The following is a 20,692-nucleotide window of genomic DNA, read 5'->3' on the forward strand; positions in this document are numbered from 1 at the left end:
GGTGTAGCACCTGAGAATGAAATTACCCAAGATTTTCCTCTGGCATGTAACACACACACACACACACACACACACACACACACACACACACTGAGAGGAAGGAGAGAGAGAGGAACAGTGAATAACTACACAAACATATTTTTTAAAAAAAGTAAATACTAGAACTTTGACCCCAGAATGGCAGAAAATATCCCAATCCATTACCCGCAGTAAGCAATGCAGGAAGTTAACACACAACTTACCCAAAGGTCCAGGTCTTACTTAGTGTGCGGCTTCCCCACTTTCAGCCTATGTTTACAAGCTAAGATCCATTAAACCAGTCTGAATGTGTACCTATATCCACTTGTAGGGATAAGCCCTCCCCTTGGGGGTGGGCTGCCCTCGGGCGTATGTTTACTGATATATTGGGCGGGCAGAGGCTGCGCGCCCCTTCCCTTCCTCTCCTGTCTCCGCCGGCTACTCCGCTGGAACCTTGGTTTCGTGAGTCTGGTTTTGTTATTAAACTTGTTCAAATACCTATTATCTTTGGTGATTATTAATCCGACCGCTGCATCCACTCATGTAAGATGTCTGCTTCTAGCTGGCCTGCCTGCTGTACTGTACACCGACAGCCTCCAGGTAAGGTCCACTGTGCACCTTCCCTCTCTTCTACTCTAAAGCTCTCCCACTCCTCTGCTTGTGTTTGAGTCTCTGCCAAAACATGTGATGGTGTCCAAATTCCTTTACTAGTGAGCTCTGAAGAAATAGCCTTTAATCATTCTTAGTTGGGTGGTCTTCACTGATTTCCACAAAGACACCAACGCGTACGGTACCTAGAAAATTCAGGGTGATGGAGGTATGCGGTGAGAATTTTCCACACAACTGTGCTGTGTAGACCAGACCTCTTGAACCTGAGATGAAGCTTTGCATTAAAGTGTTGTGTCGGGAGAACCATGTAATGCCAGGAGCATCTAATGAGGTTGCGTTGTACTGTGTGATACATGTTCCCTGGAGAATTGACTAGCTATCATTATGCAGTCTCTCCATTTTCTCTCTTCACCAAAAAGGACTGAGGGGATGAGTTTGAAAATGGTATAAAGTTTCTTTCAGAAATGTCTGCAAATTAAATATATGTAATTATGTATGGCTATTTATCCTTAATGGATGTTTCAGAAACAGAATTCTAAGGGAAACTGCCTTACTGTTGTGGTTGCCTATTTGGGTATTGTGAGCAAGAAAGCAATTGCTTTATTCAAACCATTAATGAAATGTCACTGTCAATCTAGCTCTAACTGCATCATGTGCTTTTTATTCTTTGTGTTAAAAATAAAGAAATATAGATGGGAATATTTCCAGATATCATCTTGTTCCTTTAAAAATGAGCCGTGTTCTAATGGCAAGCTTTGTCCTGATTTCTTATTTATAAATTTCACTATAAAAATCAGAGCTCTAAATCTGTGCACAATAAATTTGGATGATAGTGTTTTCCTTAAAAAAAATCACTCTGTCCAATAATACTTGCTAATTTCATTGATGGTTTAGTGATTTTTCCCCCTCCCTTTTCCCTTTCTTTGTTTGACGTTTGTTTCTGTAGGTAGGAACTTTCTTTCTAATTAACCTTCCTCTCCCCGTGGCCCTACGCTTTCTTCCCTGGATCCTGATAAATGTTTGATGATCCCAGGCTTTGAAAGAAAGAATTCTTAAGAAATAGTAGGTTGATATTGACTCGCATTTCCTGGAGTGATCTGAAAATAGAACGTCTGGCATAATTTTCCGTGCACTTCACAAACATTGCCTGGCATTTCATGTATCAACCTGGCTGGGCTGAAATATGGAGGAGGGGATGAAACCAGCTCCTTAAAACTAAAAGATGTTTTCTCCCCCTGGATAGCCCCGTGTCAGGGCACCCGTACTTCTCCCTGATCTGACTCCCTCACATTCCTTAGCTCCCCTGGAAACTGGCTAAACTCAGTCAGTTAGTGTTCCGTGGAAGCAGCTGCGTTGCTGGGGCTAAGAGAATGTCTGCCATGTGTGAGGGTGTTGGTTCAAATGTTTGAGCCTGTTTGCTGGTGGGTCTAACTGGCCCGTGATGGAAGGGAGATGCTGAGCCACCAAGATAGTATTAGCAATGGCGTCATTCCTGGAAAACTTCAGTTTATTCTACTACTTCGGGTGGGAAAAGGGGTCTGAAGGATATGTCTTGCCCTCTCTGTTGAGGAGGGGAAAGGACGATGCTCTCAGTGGGGCTAGCAAGTGATTAGATGGCAGACAAGGCACATGAAAGGGATACTGTCCTTGGTGAGAGTTCTGGGTGTCTTTTTTTTATTAAAATTTATTTATTTTTGCTGGCAGGACCCTCAACTGCCTTAGGCAGTTTTAGAAGCACCAATAACGTCACACGGGGCTGTGGAAATGAGGAAACTTGAGGCTTAATCACTGTCTTTGGTAAGCTGGCATACCCTCTCCAATGGCAGTAGTATTAACTAACTTGCGCTTAGCACTGCCTCATAGAGGCACAGTGAGGTGACATGTAAGCTACATTCTTTCAGTCTTCGCTATGACTTCATGGCATGGCTACCCTCACCATCACCCCTTCCCACGCAGTGAAACTGAGACTGGTCCACGCCATTAAGTCTGGAGAAGAGCAGACATGAAGAATTCCTCAGGTCTAAATCCAGGACGGTTTCTCTTGCATTCGGAAAGAACAAAACCCAGTAGCGCATCCCTGGATCTGTTCTCCTTTCGTTCTTGCTTATCCAGAGCATCTTCCCCTTGTTTATAAAGGAAATGAGAGGACTGGGGTACACTCCGAGTGGGACTAAAGCAGCGCCAGGTCCACACTGGACTTTATTTGGGGTCTAAGATTGAGATTTTACTTCATCATACACGATAGCTACTTCATTACACATGCTCCAGTTCTTGCATTGGGGTTTCCATTATCTTTTTTTTTTCCTTCCGGGGCTTAAAATACCTGTCCCCAAATTTACATTCCTTACACTTTCCCAATCCCAAACCCCAAATTCTGATTTCTCTTCTGACTTTCAACTCTAAATTCATGTGGCCATTCATTTGTTTTCACCCCCATTTGTTTTCTTTACGATGTCATTGGCGACCACTTCCCACTCTCTCCTGACCAGCCCTCATCTTCAGAGCCCTGCATCCCCCATTCCAATTTTGGACCAATCATCTGTAGCCATTAACTGACTTAACAAATCTCTCTGTCAGTGGGATACTTTATGGAAATTGAAAACTAATTAACATTTATCTCAACAGCTAATCACATAAAATCTACTGCCTTCTTAATGCAGGTTCTAAGATAATGATGGCCCATGCACTGTGCAAGGGAGATCTTGATAGGTCCTGACAGGGCCCAAGCTGAGTTGAGAGGGGGTAGGAAGACGTCAGCCCCTTTTGCTAATGAGGACCACGAGGCCTGCAGCATCTGAGAGTTGCTAGAGGAAGGAAGCCTCAGTGCTCCAATAGCAAGCTACACAGGCTACACACACACACACACACACACACACACACACACACGCACACACACACACACACACACACGCATGCACACACATTCACATTCTTGTTTTGTACTCACACATGTACATGTGCACATCGTCACACAAATATCTGACTGACACCAAAAAAGTATTAGCTTCAATGTCTAAAAGTCGTACTCTTAAAAAGAGCCTTGTTCCTCCTTCTGGTTATTCATTTTGCAAACATTAACCATTACTTGTCATGTGTGGTTTTTGAGTTGGGGTCCAAGACAAAGAGTGTTGTGTGATTTAATTTAATTTACTTGCAATAGAAAATTGGTGGATAGAAAAAGATGTCCAGGGCCACATCTTAAGCACAAAAATATTAATTGCCTGCTCTGGATAAATACAAGGAAGGAAAGAACACAGTTTCTTTTGGACTTGGGAAAACGCTGGATTATTTCTTTTTGAGTTAGCGTTTGTTTGTTTTTTTTTCCTGCTGCAGAAACTTCCAGGGACTTTAAGTTGGTGAAATATGTTGTTAATTTCAGAGAAGGAAATAGAATATGTCACTTTTCTTGGGTTTCATATGTATGAGTGGGTGTGCACGTGTGATGTTTATCACAGAAGATGAAGTTTCCTGAATGTATTTTGGGAAATCCTAGCTGACAGAAAAATTTCTGAGCAAAAATAAAAGATTAAAAAGTATGCATAAAAAAAATGTGTGTGCTATGGTAGATTCCCCGAAAGGACACGGTAAGACGTGGAGACAGACACACGGTCAGCCTGGTCACTGTGTGTCATAATAGCTTTATCTAGGGAGAGGGTATCTCTGGACCATCAATGTCACAGACAAAAATTGAAACAGAGCTCTTGTCTATGGTCAGATTCAGTCTCTGTAGGTTGCACACCAAGCTAGTGGGGTCTAGACTGGGATTCTTGACACATGAGAGTCCCATATATTTTGTGAAAGTAATACATATTTTATAGTGAATATTAAAATTATGTCCCCCATACTATAAGTTGATTGACTTAAAATCTCAGTCACAAGCTCTACAAGATTTATTTTGGCCTATGTGTGCTTTATCTAAGTGAGCCCATACTATATATGTATTTATATCAAGCTATAGATATAGGTAACAGTCCTTCTAGTTTGTATTCTTGTTCATCTCATTCTGTTTTCAGTGAATATATTTCACCTTCATGGGAGCCTTTGTTATGAACAAGTTGTATGAATTACACTTTAGTAGGTAAAATGTGAGATTTGGATTTTGCCAGAAGATATTGTGTGTGTGTGTGTTTTGAATACTTCAAAATAAAAGTATTCATAAATATGTTCTATATGTAGAGACTTTTCAATTGTTATCAAGCAAACAATCCAGGATACTTCCCCACAATTTCATTTTCTGTCTCTCTTCCTCATGAAGCCGAACTGAGAGAAAATACCATGTTGTTGATATTAAATAGAAAATAACATGTGTGGGTTGAGGATTCCACTCAATGGAGAAAAAACTATTTCAGACTTATATTCAGTTGGAATCTGATGGAGCAGAGAATTTCAGACTCTTCCCTTCACAGATGGGAAATACGAAGCTCTGGGCTTGAGAGATGGCTTCGTGGTTTATTCTTGCTGTCGAAGCATAAGGCCCTCAGAACCTCTAGAACCCAGGTTAAAGATGGGCACGGCAAAGGTATATTTACAATCCTAGTGTGGCTACAGCAAGGTGGGGAGTGAAGGCAGGAGAATTCTCAGAAGTTCTTAAGCTAGCTAGCCTGGCATAAACAGTGTGAACATCAAAGAAGGGAGACAAACCAAGTGGGAAGGAAGGACCAGCATTCAGGCCGTCCTCTCATCTCCACACGCATGTTGTGGCACATAGACAAAACTCGTAAAAATGAGTGCATATTCACATACATACAGAAATGCATGCACATGGAAAGAGACCAGAGAAAGAAAAGAAAAAGAAAAGAGATAGAAGGCTCAGCCTGCAGAAGCGCTTTGTCCCAGGTCCCAGGCCATGGATCTTACAGGGCTGACACACTCGGTTTTATTTTTATTTTTTGCAAGTATGTTGATTATTTCTAAGGTTTTTCTCTGACCTTGTCTATGCCACAAAAGTGTTAACTTCGAACTGCTTATAGCTCCTTCCCTTTTCTTTCCCTCCTTATTTTAATTACAGGACTGGGGACTAGTTTGCCTTGAGTTTCACCAAGAAACAATGCATGTTGACAGTAATTCTTCCAGCAAAGAGGCAGGGAGAGCCAGCATCTGGTTTTAAATACTGTTAGCACAATGGAATGAAGGCCCTGGTGAATTTACAGACCTCCAGTGCATACACAGTCCAAGCGGGCCTTTGGGATGGATGTCTTTTCCCTCGTCTCTTTTGGTGGCTGGTCAAGAGAAAGACATTTTCTAAAGAAAAGTATTCAGTTTTGGACAATGGTTCTTCAATTTGCAGGGGACTGAAGGGCTATTTGGCAAGTTGAAGCTGTGCACTGGATTGCCTGTGAAACTGCTGATTGTCTCTGTTGTGTTCCATGTTTTTGTGTGAATGTTATTTGAGTCCAGCATCTTTTTTCTTCCTTTTTTGGTAGCCTCACGCTCTAGCAATGTATTTGTTCCCAGATAATGTCAAGGAAAATGTCCAGAAAGCAAATATAGCCAGCACAACAGCTCGGAGGTGGAAATTTTATTACAGTTTCCTTAACAATGGCCCAGATGAAACAAAAAAACAACAACAGCAAGATGACTTTAAGTTTCTTTGGCTCAAAATCCTTGGCTTTCTGGAACAAAGCTCAAAAAGAAAGATTATTGTGCTCAATTTGCAACCGGGAGGTGCGTGATACCCAGGCCGCCCTCAGCTTTACCCACCTGCACATCCAGGAGCGTCATCCAGGCTTCCCACTCCTCTGCAGACAGAGGCCACTTGCTCCTTTGTGGCCCTGGCTCTGGTGTGTGGGCACCTGGGTGTGCAGGTGGAGAACTGTGTGTGGAACTGTGAGAGGGACAACCTCGGAGCGTCACCTTGCTCAGGAGTCATCCCCCTTGTCGTTTGAGATACATTCGCTCTCAGAATGCACTTAACCCAGTGAGCTGTCTCTCTAATTCCTTTGTTCTCATTTCTTAGAACCACACAGACCCTGTTTGATGCCATTATCACCGTAAAAGCGCCATTTTCTACTGCTAGTTCTCTTATAGCCAAAGTCCAGTTCGGACAAATTTGAAATAATCATCTCTCTCAGAGAACAAACCCTCAGGCTCGAGATCAGCACTTATTTTATTCGTCCATGCAGAGAATGCTTCTTTCTCTCACTAATTATTTAAATAAAAACAAAATTAAAATTATAGGAACCATACAGCCTTGCCTCCTGTCCCACTCAAATGTTCTTTAGTGATCAGGAAGTGACAACCTGAGAAGATTCACCTGTCTGCTTGTATTCTAGTCCATTCAGGCTTGTGTCTTAGTTTTCATTTTTGCCTCCTTATCCTTCTCAATGAAGGAAGCATTGCCTCCTGTTTGTCTGTTAGCAAATCCTGAGGTCCCAGATAAAGACAAATTTAAAGAGAAGACTTTTAGGTGGATTGACAAAGCACACAAAATAAGAAGTGTGTCCTTTTGATACTTTTGAATTCCCAGGCAGGGTAGGTGGATCACAGTTCTCCACAATTCTGGAGTTTTCACTTCTGTGGGTTTGGAAACCCCAGTGCAGGGGAATGAGAGAGACCTGGAATATGGAAAATCGCAAAAAACTTACCACCGTGAACCCGTTTTCCCCTTTGAGTTGAATAAAAACTAATTTGTATGTGGGCAGTGTCTGCTTGAGGGACCTCTTGCTTCATTTCCTTGTATCCTTTGCCCATCTCCTGCTGTCCAATGTTTGGTTTAAAATGATGCCAAACATTTGGGCGGTTGGCTGGATTCTTCGGTTTTCCTCCTCCCAGATGTTTGCAATCCTGTGGACATTGTCAGAGATTTGTTTATCATCATCCAACATGTAATCATGCTGGGTCTGCATAATCTTAATCTTCCAGATGAAAACTGAAAAAGTCAGTCAGTCATCCAGATGTCTCCAAATGTCTGGGTGTTTGTCATTGCCAAGGAACATCTGGATGCCTGCACATTTTTTTTTTGTTTCATTTCTTATTCATGTCTTTGGCACAGACACACTCTTGGGTTTAGTTGCTCTGGATACAGCAGAATAAATAGCCTAATAGGGATGGGTAGATATTTAACAGAGATATATATTCACAGGTTTCCTGTAGTTAAAATTTAAGGTCTAAACAATTGGAAAATCATCTCTGAGGGAGTCTCCAAGAGAAGCCACCATGGCGATCCCTCCGTGTTCTCTCTAGAGGCCTGTTAACATCAGGGGAGTCGAGAAGTTCTGTGTCATCAGCATTTATGTGGAGAAGGAGTCCAGGGCTGGGATACACACTTCAGACAGAGAAAAGGAAAGCTGGCACCGTTTACAGTCCCAATCATAAACCAAAATTATCCATCATAAACATAGGCAGATATCTGGATAAAGCGGAGGAAAGCTGTCTGTTCTTTGGCAGCTGTCGAGGGGGAACAGCAGCATTCTTCCCTGTCTGGCAGCTTGTTATCCTAGATGGACATGTCCATGGCACAAAGGAAGCAAGGGTACAGGAAGTAAAGTAGTTCACAGTTAAGGTCATGACCTTCAGAATCAGAAACCCCTGCTACATATCTTGTTGCCGATTACCACCAGTGTCCTGAAGCCCATACGCCCCCAGTTTTTTTAAACTCATTTTTTTTTTGCCTTGAATAGCATCCATTTGGATTATTGCAAGGAACCAATGAGACAACACATTTAAGGAGGTTACACAATGCCAAGTGTGTCATGAATCACCATAGAATAAACTCAGGGTAGAGATAATATACATTCTTCGATGGCTACAGTGAGTGTTGAATTCAGAAGAAAAAAGCCCTGCTTGTTCTAAACTTGGAAGTTGCATAAAAGAGATTAGAAGAGGGTGGAGAGTGAGGACCAGAGAAGAAGATCCATGTCTGGGGTGCTCCAGTGGGAATGGTGGGGTCAACAAGCAAGGCAGGGGTCACCAGGGCTGTTCTAAATGTCAGGAGAGCAGGATTTCTGGGAAGGACTGAATGTCCTTGTTAGTGTGGCAGGAGGTGTGACACAGGGAACTAGGTTAAGAGTCTGCACGGCAAACTTTATACCAGTTAGGATTCCTTCAGAAGAAAATCTAGAAACTACAAAGCAAATAAAAGTGGTTTAGTTAAGAGATTAAGGTACATAATGGTACATGTCATAATCTTGGCACTTTGGAGGGAGGCCGATTACAAGTTTGAGACCAACTAGGGTTAGCTATAGAGTAAGTTACAGGCCAGTCCAAGACACAAGCTAAGATCCTGTCTTGAACAGACACACACTCACACACACACACACACAGAGAGAGAGAGAGAGAGAGAGAGAGAGAGAGAGAGAGAGAGAAGGAAGGAAGGTCAGAAAGGGAAGACTGAGAGAAAAAGTTCGTTACCATGACAACTACAAGGACTGGCAGCTGATATGAAAACTGAAAACTTGGAGGTCATGTGAAATAGTCTTCAGAAGATAACCCCACCCAAGGAGCAACATTTGTTTATCAGACCCTGCCAAATATTGACTGAGGTTTTTCCAGGGTCAGAGAGGTGATACAGAGTTGCTGGAACTTTCGGTATATCCCATGGCCAGAGCAAGGCTTGGGTGTAAAAGGTAGGCGCTGCAGTTGGAAGCTGAGCTCTCCAGCTCTGAGTAGTGCAAACATGGAGGAAAGGCAGGTCTAGGGGGTGGTGAAAATGCAGGCCAGACTGTGACGGGCTGAAGAATGAGTCAAAAGTGAGGGAGTGGAAATAACATGTGTTTGCCATGTGTTGGAGACCGTCAAGTGCGCAGAGGATAAAATGATTGGATTATTGGTCAATCGTGAGTCAAGGAGAGGTGTTAAAAATGAGGTCTTCTTCCTTAAAGTCTGCATTTATGGTAACTGTGATGGTTCCACCAAGAGGGAGTCTACTGACTGGACAATGAGAGCGAGGTTCCTGAACAGGGATGAGGGGAGAGGGGTGTGCATGTACATAAAGGGCTTTGCAGGGTGGAGGTCAGTGCTGCACTCAGGGTTTTGTGAGCATAGAGGTGGGGAGTATGGACATAGGGAGGTGTGCACTTGTGTTATTTCCTTTTCAGTAAATGAATCTCCGGGTAACACTGTCAGTGTGGGGTAGCAGGGTAGATACTGTGAGGTGGGCTGATGTGTGAGAAAGAGCTTAGCTTAGAGAGGGACATAAACTCCCTGAGTTTTCACTCCACTTCCTGTCCTCTCTCTTTTCCTGAGACCTTCCTAGCCCCAGGACAGTTTTTCCTTGCCTCCTTGAGAGGGATGACTGCCTTTGTCCCACCATCCACACCTCAGAACCACACAGAAGCAGGCGTCGTTTTATTCGCTTTCTGTTGGGTAGCTCTTTCCACTGAACTGAACCATTTCGCCAGAGGGAGAAGGGAGCCTCCTAACACTCAGGAAGTAAACTTTAAAGGCTCTGGAAGCTTCTGAAACTTGCAGAACCATAAAGCTTACCCCTAAGGTTGCAGAAACAGTAACAGCCATTGGAAGGAGGAGGCTCTTCCAACAGCAGAACTGTCTGCCTATCATGCAGAGGGCCCCAAGGGCTGTAGCTTGCATGAGTCAACACCCATACTGGGATGTGCATCTCCACGATGGAGCTTTTGCAAGCTACCTTCCCCTCACCTTTGCTCCTGTGGATCACCCCAGTGGACTCACTGATACACTAGACTAGACTCGGATGTAGCTATTTCTTTGGTTTTTCACTGGGGCATTATTTTGCCTGCATAGCTATTGTTCATGTTTTCCTAGGAAAAGACACACAACACATTCCATTACTACCACCAGATTACTGATCTTTGTTTTTTTTATGTCTAATTTATTTTTTTATATTCTGAAAAGACTAAATCAGAATCCTTTATTGAAATCTGCGTCAGTTTTTTCTCATGACTGATTCTGCTTTATTGCTTCCTCAGTAAGCGCTGCAGTCCAGCAAGGCTTTGTGGGTAAAACAGTAGCTAGTATCTGCTTTTGCCTTATGTTGCTTTCTCCCTGATCCCATTACCTTGCCTTCTCAGCTTGTTTGAGTTTTTTTTTTTTATTTCTTCTATGTCAAAGGGACTGTTTTTCCACACTTTAATTGAAGATGCCTCTCGGCGTGTCCAGTATGCAAATGAAAGTAAGAACCATTGTTTGTGTTCTAGGCCTTCTGGGTGCTCTTTCATCTGAACCATTTTCTTCGTAGTTCCATTTTGAATATTCTCTACAGTCTTCACTGAAGGCAGCGTCTTCAACCATGTGTACTGTCCACGGTGCAGCACTGTTTCGTTTCTATCTGGATTGGAATGGTTTAATCCTCTTTTTGAACCCACCACAGAAGCATCAGTTGGATGTGCATTGCTCCGAACTCACTTCTCAGCTGCTCTACAAGCTTGTACCATGTCACGAGCCATTTCCCCCCTAAAAATCATTACAGGAACCATCACCCTGGGGAGTCTGCAGGGGACCCCATACCCATAATTATGTTCTATTGACAGAACCTGCCCCACACCCAATTAACTGTTATCTGTTAGTGGAATGCACCTCACATTCCAACTATCCAGGGAACCAGGTGTGGCAACTCGTGACTTCTTGGCCTACGTGACGAACCTGAACACAGGGGCTATATAAACAGCAACCATGATCCTAATAAAGGGGGCTTTGACAAATCTGCTTGGCCTCATTCTTCTGTCCTAGCTCATTCCCTTCCAGGTAGCGCCCCTTCGAGACCCTGGAATAACTGATTGCAGGGTGGGTTACAACCCCTAGACTGAGTAACCCACCCAACGCAATCGACAGTACCAGCGCTCTCCTGAGGTGGTGTCTCACATCCATAGTGGTTTTATTTTCCAGTATTCCTTTCAAACATTGTGTAGCGTGTGTACAACTGCGGCAGTCTCTATGGTCTGCCACCAACAAGCTCCACCTTTATCATAACTAGAATTTCAGGGTTTCAGCCACTTTGCTGAATAAGAACGGCCATGTGTCTAGGTGGGATTAGCTGTGCTCCCAGGAGAATACCTTCTCCTTCTTCAGAGTACCTCCAAGGAAGGGAAAGGATAGCTATTTGTCTAGCTTCCCCCCAAGTCAAGAGATAGGTGGAGAAAAGACTGTTTGCACTTAGATATCTTCCTTTAGCACAGTGGTTCTCAACCTTTCTAAGGCTGTGACCTTTGGAAACATTTCCTCATGTTGTGGTGACCCCCCCCAATAAGAAGATTATTTTTGTTACCACTTTATATCTATAATTTTGCTACTGTTATGAATCATAAAGTAAATATCTGTGTTTTTGGATCATCTTAGGTGAACCCTGTCAAAGGGTCATTCTGAATCCTCTTTGATACCTTGGTCACAAGCTGGCAGAGCTGGTGATGCCTTCTGGACCAGAAGTTCATCCTCTGAAGTTGAGAACAGTGGAGCTCAGGATTCCACTGAAGCAGCATGCTGAGCCTGCAGGTTAGGAGCTACCGAGGGACCTCCTTGGCCTTTGGCTTATAATTGTGTTGTCTCTTATCTGTTAAATGGGGCTATCCAGACCAATTGTGGAAGGGTTATTAAATGGAAGGAGGAAATGGTGGTAAGATGTGGTACCGTGGGAGCCACATAGCCCATCAGTGGGTACACAGTAGGTATTACTCATCGGCTCATAGTTATCAATCACATGTCACAATGCAAAGTCCTGCTAACAAGCCCATTTCCAGGAGTTTAATAAACTAGACAAGTTAAGTTACACCATTAATAACTAAGTGTGTCTTCACGAAGTCTTCTCTACATGGTTCGAATAGGGAATTCTCATCAGGTCTTTGTGAAGCAAAGAATACAGCCCTGCATCAGCTCATCTTGCAAAGTGAGTGTTGGAGACGAAAAGCCAGTTCCTACTAACAAGCTAATTTAGAGCTAAGGGGTGGAGTCAACTCTTCCGATTTCAAACCTGCAGCTTCCAGTGTTGCGTCTTGAGTCGTTGATACCCATTTGTTCCTGTCTGCATCTTGATGCTTTGATGGAGTGTTGGTAGGGTACCCAACCCTCAGAGGACCCTCTGTGCCACTGCCTGCTAGAAAAGCCAGTGGGCTTTGCCGGTGTTGGTCTTGAGGGACCCTGAGAGGGGCTTCTTTGGCTTCTCCTGATCACAGTTTAGCTGAACTTGCGGAAATGCTGCTATGTGAGCTGTTTCATCAGGTGTTATTTGTGCTCGGCGCAAGAAAAGCATTCCTGAGAATGCACTAAGCTAAGGCTGTTTGTTCAATTATTAATAGAAACTGAGAAGCAACTCTACCCCGAGGCAGGGCTGTCACTCAGATCATTTATGTCTTGTTTCAGGACTAAAAGTAAATTCACAGGCAATTGGGAAAAATGAACAACTGCTTTTTTTTTTTTAAATCATTCTGGGAAGAGAACTAGCACTGAGAGCCTACGAGTGGGGCAGGAATAGAATTCCCAGTCTTCGGGGCTTTATTTCAATTTGTTTAGATGGAGGATATAACCAAACAATAGCTCTCATTTTACTTGGGTTGTGAATAGAAAAGAATCGGGTAAAAAAAGAAACTTTCTTCCACCAATTTCAATATTCATGGGAACAAATGTGTGGTAACTGAGGGTGGTGGATAGAGTTTCCCTCAGCCATTTTCTCTTCCTACAGAGCTGTAGCAGTTAAGGGCTTGTGGACATTTTTGAGGTCTGGGGCCTGCAAAATCAGAGTAGCACTGCATTGACATTTTCTTTCTTTCTTTCTTTTTTTTTTTTTAAAAAGTGCCTACAATTGTCAACAATTAATCCAAAATCAATATGTTCAGGTTGGACATTGTTTTGACTTCATTTACACTTCTGAGCCCTATAAAGTCCACAAGGTCCTGTGTGTAGTCCTCTAGTATTACCCAGGAGACCTTGGGATGATGCTCAGTAGTGAGGAAAGGAGGTGGCGGGTACATGAGAGGTAGGCAAGGATATTGACTCTAAGGGTAAGTTCAATGAGAAGCCTTTGGGGAGCTGGAGAAGAGGAAGACAAGACCCTGCTGTATGTCAAGGAGCAGCTAACAATAAAGCCGAAGAGTAAGACAGTCCGAAGGCCCGAGAGCCCGTGCAGGTGAAAGTCAGACTGTTAGCTAGACTCAGTCAGTGGGGTTAGATGTGAGAAAGTCTAGTTTGAATAGGCTGTGCAGATCGATTTAGCAGTTCAAATTTTAATGTAGCTTAATTTTTACATAATATCAAAATTGTTCTTTTAAAGCATATAGCCTGATTGCTATTAATATATTCACAGAATAGTACAGCCAATGCCGCTACCAAACCCTAAAATAGTTCATCACCCCAAATTAAATCTGTACCCATAAGTAATAATCTCTACTCCTCCTTCCCACCACCAGCTCCTGGACACCACTAATCTGCTTTCTCTCTCTCTCTCTCTCTCTGAGTTTGCCTGTGCTAGACATTTCATTTTAATGTGATCATAAAATATAACATTTACAAAATGTATCCATGGTACAACCTATGTCATTGTTTCTTCATTCTAGCTACTGAGTAATAGTCCCATATTGTGTTTAATCATTTATACATCGATGGGACTTTGAAATGTTTGGGCTTTTTGCAATTAGAAATAAATACTTAAATAAACACATATGTACATTTTTGTGAATAATTTGAAATCCTTTTGAGATTGAAGTGCATGAGTCTTTGGTAATTCTGACTTTAAATTTTTAGGGAACTTCCAAATTCCTTTTCAAAATAGCCATACTGTTTTGTATCTCTAGTTATAATGTAATAGAATTTTAATATCTCTGCCTTTTTTGTTTGCTATGTGTATGAGTGTCTTTTTGCCTGCATGTAAGTGTACTATATGCTTGCATTGTCCGAGGAGGCCAGAAGAAGAAATCAGAATCTCTGGAACTGAAGTTATAGACAGTGTGAGCCACCGTGTGGGTGCTGGTAAAGTAACCCCTGTTTTCTGCAAGAGCAGCCAGTGCTGTTGACCACTGAGCCATCTCTTCAGCCCTGCTTGTTGTCAATTTTTATATTTCCTAGAGAAATATGTATTCTAAGTCTTTGCTTATTTTAAAAGTAGGATTATCAGCTTTCTCTGGGAAGGGAAGACAGAAGAGATTTTGTGAATGGACTAAAGGCGAGTGGCGATGGGAACATGAGCAATCAGGAACCCTTCCCCTTCTTTCCTCCAATCTATCTCAGGCATCCCTCCCTTACTCTTTCTCAGAATCATGGCCTCTTTTCCTTTAGTTGCAATTAGTGGTGTGTGTGTGTGTGTGTGTGCCTAAACATATAAATATGCCATATTTAGTTCATCGAATGTCACCTGTATGCATATGATTTAAGGACTGACCACCAGGTATTAGATAGCCAAATAGTAGCTTCATCTCTGTGGAAGACTATTTCTCCCACTCTCTACATTCTTTAGTTGACTGTAGTTCTTTGTCTAGAGGTAGGGTCCTTTAAGATTTCCCCTCTCTCTGTTAGCATGTCTATTGGTGTTGCCCTTGCTCAGGCATTGTTTACAAGCAATATTGTTGAAGTGTCATGGGTGAAGCTTCCTTTGCATTTCCCGGAGACAGAGTCTCACTGTAGTGTTCCTGATCCTTGACTCTGTAGTCTTCCTGCTGTAATGCAGATCTTTCAGCTGGGCCTGGGCACCCACGATCACTTGTTTTCTATGTTTTAGTTAGTTATGGTTTTCTGTGTTGGCCTTTTTCTGTTGTAGCTCTCAGCTCTCACTCTCCATCAAAGAAACTTCTCTTCACAACAGAAAAGTACAGATGCATGGTTTACTTGAAGGCAAAATCTGGGAAGCTGGGTTTTGTGTTCCCTGTGGCCATCTTGATTTACTTCCTAAATACTGGTTCCTTTTTTATTTGGGGTGCTGCTCTGGAATACACTTACAGATAATGTTGTAAAAAGGAATTTCGATATAGTTAAATGATTAGACTCCACCATCATCATTTCAACCTATTACAATTTCTCTACTGTGGTTGTTGATGTAGTCTTCACTGTGGAGCATTTTAGTGGCCATGGTAACTCAATTGCTCAATTTCTCTTTCCTATTTGAGGTAAAGCTTCTAAGAAAGATAGTTTTATCGAGCAATGTTCAGATAAATAAAAAGGAAAATATGGGATGTTTCTTCAAGATGTCACCTTTGATAGAGAAGTGGGCAAAACATTCCACTCAACTGAACACAGACAGCATCCTTTTAACTTCTGTTTTCTAACTTGGTTGGATAATTTTTATGTTCTTCTTTAATTATGAACTTAACAAGTAAGCATATACCTTAGGATAATGTAACAGAACATTACAGCCATGAGTCAACAAGAGTTGACTGGGAGCCTATACAAATATAGCAAGTATTCCATTAGGGACTAGGGACCCAAGTCCAGTGAGTTGACACACTAGAAGGTAGCAAGAGATCATATAAACTCAAAATATTTTAATAAAATACCTTAATTTGGTATATTGTGACATAAAGGGGATAAATTAATTAGCAACATCCTCCTTGAGAATGATAAACACATTTGTGGACAAAGTTTTACAAGAATGAAGGAGTACAAAGACCTTGAGAAGAAACAAGTTTGGTGGATCTGCTGGGAAGGAACAGAAGCCGAATAAGACGGTAAGTGGGCGAGGAGGCCTACAGAAGCATGTGGCAGGAACTGGGATAGGCCCTGTTATCACCAAACATGTAATGGTTACTGCAATTTTTCCCACTCTTTCTAACTCCCTGCCTGCTCAGAGATAGGGCCACAGTGTTCTATGGGAAGTGACAGTTCATCTTCTTCTCCAACAAGACTGGCTTCGACATTTCTATATAACAATAATTAATTTGGGGTCAGCTTGTCACGAGACTCAATTATAGAATCTCAGAAAACATTTGAGGAAGATTTCTCTTCTCCTAATGAAATGAAGCCTTTATTTCCTTCCTACTCTTGTCTGTGGTTATACGAGGATGTGATACTGGGAGATGCCTCTGCCATATTGCATACATGAAGTAAAATATTATTGGTGCATTGAAAATGACAGATCAAAAATGACAAGGAAAGGTGAGTTGCAATGACATTACTGGGTGTTTGAACCAGGTTTGGAGCATGTAACCTTTGGGATTATTGAGACATAACATATAAAATAGCCACTCTCTGTTGGACATTCATGACTTTTAGCCAAAAAAAAAAAAAAACCCTGTTCTAACTGTGTATCAGCTATATGCAATATTATTGGGTTTTGCAGTTGTTAAAACAAGAAGGCACTGGAGGGCTATAAGCTGGGGAGAGCTGTCCTTACTTACTGTTTGAACATTTCTCTGAAAGCTATAGAAAGAATGGGTTCCAGTTAATGATGGAGAGACATCAGGGAGCTATGTTTTAGGTTAATTTATCTTATTAAGGTTGATATGGCATTATCTGTATGCGCCTGAGAATGAGCTGTACACACTGATCAGCAAAGCTAAGCCTTAGCTTCTAGCTCTTAGTGTCTTAAGCAAGGAAAACTGTTTAGTGCGATTTTGATCACCCTGACTTTCATAAGAAACCTTCAAGCCTCTTGTGCTGGTTAATTTTTATCAACTTGACACAAACTAGAGTTACTTGGGAAGAGGGAACCTCAAATAGGGAACTGCCTCAGATTGGCCTGAGGGAGGACCTGTTGGGTCTTCAACTAATGACTGACTAGAGATGGCCCAGCCCATCTGTGGGTTGTGGGCAGTGGTTCCCCTGGGTACGTGGGGTGACACTTGCTAAAGCTGTGGTTTAGTAAGACGATAGGAAGTCTATGGTTAGATGGGTTGTGAAATGGAGCTGGAAAGGGATGCTGGGATTTGCAGCTTCCTGGGAGATGGTGTTATCAGGGCTTGTGGGTGGGTCCTTTTATGTGGTGTGACAGGAAAGGAGTGTCAGTAAAGGCCTCTTGCACCTGAGGCTTAAGCTACTGGAGGGAGCGGATGCTTCTTCTGGTTTCCTTCCCACCCATTTTCAAGCACTACCTTCAGGACGGTAACTTAGGACAGAAATCGCAGAGGAGCGCTGCTCTTTGGCTGGTTTTCTGGCATGGTGGTTGGCTAACTTTATTGTACAGTCCAGGCCCATCTGCCCAGAGGACAGCTCTACCGGCAATAATCAAGACAGTCCCTCACAGACACGCCTACAAACCAATCAGATAAGACAATTACTCAATTGATGTGCTTTCCAGGTGATTCTAGACAAGGTCAAGTTCATAGTCAATGTTAACATGGACAATATTAGATCAGAGAAAACTTGGAGATGTGGGCTATTGAGTCAAATGCTCTATTTTGGTTAAACTTGAAGAGTTCATTAAACACCCAAGAGAACGTGCCCAATAAACAAGTATCAAAAAAAAATGTTTCAAAGAATGCAGATAAAATCATCTGGGAGAGCATAGAAAAGTAAAGAAGACTCAAGACAAACCCAGGGAGAATTCTGATGGTTAAAAGTATTTTAGAGAAGGCAGAGAGAGTCAAGCAGAGAGCAATCAAAGGGGCCTGAGGGAAAATGGCTAGGAAGTAACACAAGAAAGATGATTTTGGTAAAACCCAGAAAGAACTGTTTCGAGGATTCAGGAGTTGTCAGTGATGCCAAGCGTGGCTACAGCAGTGAGAATGAGGAAACACGCATTTGCTTTGTAACAGTCTAGGGCAAAAAAACCTGCTTGGGGTCTTACTCATAGGCCAGGCTTGGAGCACCTCTGAGAAACTACAAGGACAAGGACAAGGTTTCTAGCGATTAAGCCATACTCTGGGCATGAGCAGAGGTCAAGTTTCAGTACTGTCATGGAGGGTGAAGAGTTGGAAAGAGAACAGATAGTTAAGAAGGTCAGACTGAGGAAGATGCTGATGAGGGCTCATCCCCACCCTCTCCTCTCCTCCCTGCCCACCCCGTTAGCATGTTAGCTTGTTTAGCATCTACATCTGCCTGCAGATCTGTTCTCCTGGCTCTAATGCCTGGGTCCGAGTGCTGCAATTCGTGAGAGGTGGGATCAGATTTATGCTGTGAAGCCCTGTGCACTAGTCCGTGGGCTAAACAGTACAGTGACCTTGGCACTGGCGAGGCAGAGCCCACGACCTTCAAGCTCTTGTGACCTTTGTGTGTTTACCACACCGCTGAAGACATCACATCACAGCTTTTGAGGAGCTGCTGCTAATATTCCTTCCACTGGCCCTCTGAGAACAATTATTTTTGTTACAGGATACTTGGATACTTTATGGAAAATGTTGCATATAAATAAATGTGTAAGCCATGTGTTTTTATGAGAGCCCTACCTTGTAGGCATTTTATAGTGCACTCTACTGTCATTTCCCCACTTGGCAAGGCCCAGGTGTTGGAAAGTTTCCCTTTAAATACCAGCGTCACATACACAATAACTATGAAACCTTTCCTCACACAGGCAAAAGACACCCAATACCTTCTGAGAGAATTAAGCTAACACACACTCCCACATTCGCCAACACAAATACATGTTCACACACTCATATACTCACACACACAAACACACTCACACTCATGTACTCATAAACACACTCACAGTAACACACATAGATACACTCTCATATATGCACATGCAGTCACTCATTCACATGCTTACACATTCACGAACACACGTGTACTCACGCACACATGTACAAACTCACAGATATAACCCCATTTATACACACTTTCTAATGCTCATGCAGACTCACATACAAATTCGCATTCACACAAGCACACATTCGTATATACTTACATGTGTATTTGCACTAGTCCACTCACACAAACATTCACATGCACAAACTCAAACACGGTAACACACTCTCACACTTACACACACTCATCCTCATATTACATGCCTGGTCTCATCCACTCACTCACATACATTCACATGTGCACACACACATACACCAACAGACACACATACAAATGCACAGTGATAGAGGCTTACACTCACATATTCACTTATACTCACAAACACACATACATACCACTACACACACTTTTACACACATACATATATGTACACACACTCACCACCACACCTCTACATGCCCATACATACTCACACACAGACACAAAGACAGTCATATCCTGCACAGTGCTGGAGAAGGAGCTGAGAATTTTAGACCTTGATCTGCAGGCAACAGGAAGTGAACAGTGACACTGGGCATAGCTTGAACATAGGAGCCCTCAAAGCCCACGCTCACAGTGACACACTTCATCCAACAAGGCCACACCTCCTAACAGTGACACTCCTTTTAGGGGCCATTTTATTTCAAACCACCACATGGTTTCAGTGTCCCGAGCTGAAAATTGGAAGATTCTCCTAAAAATACAAAAATCTTTATAGGTCGGAGGCCAGGGAGAGTAAGGAGGGCAGACAATAAAGGGTAAAAGGTGAGTATGACCAAAGCACATTATATTGATGCAGAAGTTGCTGTGATAGCACCTATTAGTCCATACAGTTAATATACACTAATAAGCAATGGGAAAAAAGCATGTTGGGGACCATCCTCTCAACAGCAGGCTGTGAATGCTTTGGGGTTAAAACCAGAGTTTCAAGTCATTCTTGGTGACTGTCTATTATCATGACAGACACCATGAGGCAAAAGCAACTTGGGGAGGACAGGGTGTGTTTGTCTTACTCATCCTATGTCATCTATTGTGACCGGAAGTCAGGACAGAGCTCAAGGTAGGAGCCTGAAAGCAGGCGCTGAAGTAGAGGCCATAGAGGAACATTGCCTACTGTCCACGGCTTGCTTAGCTTGATTTCGTATACCAACTAGGGCCACTTACCTGGGGGTGGCACTGCCCACAACCCACAGTAGGCTGGGTCATCCCTAGTCAATCATTAGTTAAATATCCAACAGCTGTGCCCACAGGCCAATCCAACGGAGGGAGTACTTTATTTGAGGTTCCCTCTTCCCAAGTAACTCTAGTTTGTGTCAAGTTGATAAAAACTAACTGGTGAACAAAAGCACACTAAATACTGTTTTCCTTGCTTATAACATTAATAGCTAGAAGCTGAGGCTTAGCTTTGCTGATCGGCTTATGTGGTTTATTCTCACATGCATACAAATGATGCCATATCAACTTTAATAAGATAAATTTCACTGATGCTGTCATAGGAAGAACTTTATAAGTG

At 42.6% G+C, this 20,692-nt stretch overlaps 1 long non-coding RNA gene across 2 annotated transcripts in view; it reads left to right on the forward strand.

Annotated features, from left to right (window-relative positions):
- Positions 1–442: 442 nt before the first annotated feature.
- LOC126511278 (uncharacterized) overlaps positions 443–20,692 on the forward strand; it is a 117,222-nt gene continuing 96,972 nt past the window's right edge. Inside the window, exons 1-4 of one of the 2 annotated variants that reach the window (XR_007594637.1) lie at positions 443–480; positions 581–618; positions 2,332–2,424; positions 11,878–12,114. This is a non-coding gene — a long non-coding RNA (uncharacterized lncRNA). Of the gene's footprint in view, positions 481–580; positions 619–2,331; positions 2,425–11,877; positions 12,115–20,692 lie in introns of those variants that run through there. The other variant, XR_007594638.1, reaches the window with a different exon arrangement.

Source organism: Alexandromys fortis, unplaced genomic scaffold (genome assembly GCF_014885135.2).
Source record: "Alexandromys fortis isolate MF-2015 unplaced genomic scaffold, M_Fortis_MF-2015_v1.1 scaffold_97, whole genome shotgun sequence".
NCBI classification, from domain to species: Eukaryota; Metazoa; Chordata; class Mammalia; order Rodentia; family Cricetidae; genus Alexandromys; species Alexandromys fortis.